We start from the raw sequence: 4,388 nt of genomic DNA, 5'->3' as shown, positions 1-4,388 counted from the left end.
TTATTGAAGTTTGTCGCTGTTTGCTTGTTTAGTGCTTTTTCTACACTGTGTTTGTAAAGTCTGTATTCTTTGTCATGTATTGTCACCGAGGTCTGTGTTCTGTGAGCTTAATGGTCAGTTTGTATTTGGAAAGTTAATGCAAACACCTAAAGGTGTTTAGAGACCACCCCCCACCCCCCACACACAGACACAAAGTAAAGTAAAGAAAAAAATACTCTCTTAGTCTGCAGACTGACTCTTTGTTGGGCACTTCAGTGCTCAGCCAGGCTGTTTACAACTCTGCCCTTGCCTTCACTTCCTGTTGGTGAAGAATCTGAAGGTCAATTAGAAGTGAAATCTTAGGATTTTCCCAGTGGTTTTCTGAGAGAGTGTTCAGTCTTGGGTATACAGATAGCCTTCCAATTCACCATTATAACAACATTATATCTTAAGGCTTGAGTATAATCTTTCATTTAATGTTCTCTCCTCTGGAGGAGGGGCCCTACATTCCAGGCATACCAGCCACCCCCATGGCTTTGGTGGACATACCCCATAGGGGAGCTCTCCCAAGCTGGAATCATGTGCCTGTGGCTCTACTGGTCTGATGTCTCAGGGACAGCCCCACTTCCACAGTTTTAATGGGGAGGGCTCCACCCCCACAGCATTGGGTGGGGTTATCTGACCTGTTGAAACCCAGGTGATGGTGCCCCCTTTTGAAACTGAGCAGGCAACTTTAATGATCTCTGAATCACCCTTGGGGTCCTTCTTCCTTTGTCTTGAAGAATAGCTTTATGGTCCCATCCTATAAAACCTAGTAAGTCGGACAACCCTTCTTCATTCCTTCCTGTCTACTTCCTCTTCAGTTCAAATTGGTTGTTTTCCCACTGGGATGGCTGATTAAGTTCATGGTTCACACTTACACTAATTTTCTTATCAAAGCATCACTTGGCCACATGCTTAGTGTTCTCTTCTGAACATGCTTTCTCATTTTTTGCAATATGATATGGCTGAGAATTTTCCAAATGGTTTATACCTGCTTCCCTTTTGATTAACAATTCTACCTTTAAGTCCTTCCTCTCTTCTTGCATTTCACTATAAGCATTCAAGTGAAGCTAAGCCTCATCTTCAACACTTTGCTTAGAAACAGCTTCAACCAAGAACTCAATTTCATCACTCACAAGTTTTTCCTTCCACAAAATATTATAACATGAACACAATTCAGCCAAGTTCTTTGCCATGTTATAACAAGGATTGTTTTTCCTCCAGTTTCCAATAACATGGTCCTCATTTCTGAGACCTAATCAGAATGGCCTTTACCATCCATATTTCTATGAACATTTTATTCACAACCACTTGGGTTTTCTCTAAGATTGGGGCTTTATCTATAAGCTCTCCTCTTCCCTTTCTGAGCCCTCACCAGACTTGCTTTTAACACTCCAACCACAGCAGTGTAGGGTTTTTCTAGCACAGACTTCAAACTCTTATAGCCTCTACCCATTTCCCAGTTCCAAAGCTTCTTCCACATTTTTTTAGAGAAAAGAGAGAGCATGTGTACAGACTGGGGGGAGGGCAGAGGGAGAGAGTGAATCTTAATCAGACTCCACACCCACCATGGAGCCCAATGTGGGGCTCCATCTCACAACCCTGAGATCATGACCTGAGGCAAAATCAAGAGTTGGCCACTCAACCAGCTGAGCAACTTCCACATTTTCAGGTATTTGTTACAACACCACCTCCACTTTTGAGAGCCAATTTCTGTCTTAGACTATTGAAATTGCAAATAAAAAATATTCAGTAGCTTAGAAACAACAGAAATTTACTCTTCACAGTTCTGGAGGCTGGATTTCCAAGATCAGGGTCAGGCAAGGGCTTTCTCCTGGGTCTCAGACTTCTCTTTGTGTCTTCACGTGGGGCAAGGGGCAAGGGATCCCTCTGGAGCCTCTTTTAAAAAGCACTGATCCCATTCATGAGACCGCCACCTTCATGACTTAAGTACTTCTCAAAGGTCCCACTTCCTAATATCATCACCTTTAGGGGTAAGTATTTCAATATATGAATTTTAGGGGGACACAAACATTCAGACCATAGCAGGGCTGAATAGCAAATTTGAGAAGGCAGAAGAAAGAATAGAGAAATTGAAGATTGGTCAATTGAGATTATATAGTCTGAGGAGCAGAAAAAAAATAATTAAGAAAAAGGAGGAGAGCCTCAGAGATATGTGCAAAATCAAGCATACCAACATATCACAATGGGAATCCCAGAAGGAGAGGGCAGGGAGAAAATGACAAAATGTATGAAGAAACAATGGTTAAAATCTTCCCATATTTGATAAAATACAATCTATACATCCAAGAATATCAATGAACTCCAAATGAGAAAAACTCGGAAAGACCCACACCTAGACAAATCACGATCAAATTGTCAAAACCTAAAGACAAAAGTGAAGCCCTTGAGAGCAGCAAGGAAAGCAACCCACTGCAAGAGATCCTCAGTAAGATTAAGGACTGATGTTCATCACAAATCATGGAGATCAGATAACAGAGGGGTGACATAAAGTGCTGGGAAAAAAACTCACTGTCAACCAAAAATTTTATATACAGCAAGACTGTCCTTCAAAAATGAAGAAGAAAGGTGCCTGGCTGGTTCAGTGGGTAGAGTGTGTGACTCCTGATCTCGGGGTCGTGAGTTCAAGCCCCACATTGGGCGAGGAGCCTACTTTAAAAAGAATGAAGGAAAAATTAAGATATTACCAGACAGAAATCTAACAAAATTCACTGCTAGCAAACCTGCCCTATTATGAGTATTAAAATAAGTCATTCATTCAGAGAGAATGAATTGAGCTATATAGAGAAAGGTTTTTTATGCTACTAAAATTAAGTGGGTAGTAATCCAAATGAGATTGTTATAAATTAGTATATTAATTGTAATCCCAAGGACAACCACTGAGAAAATAACTTTAAAAATGTAGTGTAATTGAAAGCAAGGCCTCAAACACATATTTATACAGCAATGGTTATAACAGCATTAAACAAACTGAATATAATATAAAAAAGTGGAAACTACCCAACTGTCCATTGACCTTTGAAAGGATAAACAAAACCTGGTGTATGTCTGTGTGTGTGTGTGTGTGTGTGTGTGTGTGTGTGTGTGTGTGTACACACACAATGGAATATTATTCAGCCCTAAAAAGAATGAAGTAATGATATATGCTACAGCATGGGTAAAACTTGAAAACATTATGTTAAGTGAAATACACCAGACACAAAAGGACAAATATTGTATGATTCTACCTGTATGAGGTTCATAGATTAGCCAAGTTTACAGATACAGAGAGTAAAACGTGGTTGCCTGGGGCTGGGGGAATGGAGGAATGAGGAGTTATTATTTAATGGCTCTGGGCAGCGTGTCAGAGCATCCACTATACCGCCAAAACGCTGACACCAAACTCTATGCTTGGGGAATGTCTCTCACCTTAGGAGTCTTGGTAGGAAGCAGCACCATCTCCCACTGTACAAGATTACACCTGTCCCTGCAGCTAGAGTGAGGGCAGGTGGTTTGGGCACCACACATCAAACACTCCTGTCCCAGAGTGATGGGACAGAGAGGAATACTCTCTCTGGCAGTGGTGACAGTTACAGGAAGCTCATGTTCCAAGGGTAGCAGTGGCACTCTTCAGTGTGCTCGATGGCAGCAGCAAAAATAGTATTCTCACTTGATCACTTTTGCAGTGAGATTTCAGCCCTTGCTCCTGGCTCTGTGATCCCAAACCCAGCTCTCCAGCCTTCTTGGTGATTCTGGGGATTACCCAGTAAACCTGCCGCAAATTTCTTTCTGATCAAAAGAGTCAAAGAGTTTGTTTCTGCTGCTTGTGACCAAGTACCCTGCCTGGCACAGTGGAGGGATAAGGGCGCTGGGGCAGAGAATGGAAGATGTGCCTGAAAGGGGGAAGAGGAAGAAAAGAGAACAAACATGGATCATGGTCCTACTCGACACCAAGTGCTGAACTGAACTCTGACCAGTCTCTAATGTTAATTCCTCCCCCCACCGACACCGTGAAATAGATATTAGTATTCCCATTTTACATATGAAGACACCGAAACTCAGAGATACGAAGTGAATTGCTCAAAATCATACTTCATAGGCCAGGATTTGAAGCCAATATGTCTGACTCCAACACTCAGGCATTCCTTTATACAGGTGTTTTTAAAATGTGTTCCATTGGGGTTCTCTCCGAGGGCACGGGACTAGAGGAATGGTGGGCAGGCTGAGCCAAGTGAATGCATGCCAGGCCCCACTTCAGTTTCCATGGGAGCGGCTTTGTCTATTTTCATAGTGCACTTTTATTTAGGATTTCTGTTTTGAAAAGTAAAATACTCATGGTTTTAGAAAACAGACCTCCCTGGTCACTT

The 4,388-nt window shown here is 42.0% G+C and overlaps 1 non-coding gene across 1 annotated transcript; it reads left to right on the top strand.

Annotated features, from left to right (window-relative positions):
* The first annotated feature begins 2,612 nt into the window (after positions 1-2,612).
* On the top strand, positions 2,613-2,685 carry TRNAR-CCU (transfer RNA arginine (anticodon CCU)). Its single transcript has one exon. It is a non-coding gene; the product is annotated as a tRNA-Arg (tRNA).
* Positions 2,686-4,388: the final 1,703 nt, after the last annotated feature.

This window comes from Callorhinus ursinus, unplaced genomic scaffold, assembly GCF_003265705.2.
Source record: "Callorhinus ursinus isolate GAN/ISIS: 27379988/994484 unplaced genomic scaffold, GSC_fseal_2.0 scaffold64, whole genome shotgun sequence".
In the NCBI taxonomy this organism is placed as follows: Eukaryota; Metazoa; Chordata; class Mammalia; order Carnivora; family Otariidae; genus Callorhinus; species Callorhinus ursinus.
Note: the sequence above shows the minus strand (reverse complement) of the source record. Positions and strands in the feature narration are given on the sequence as shown.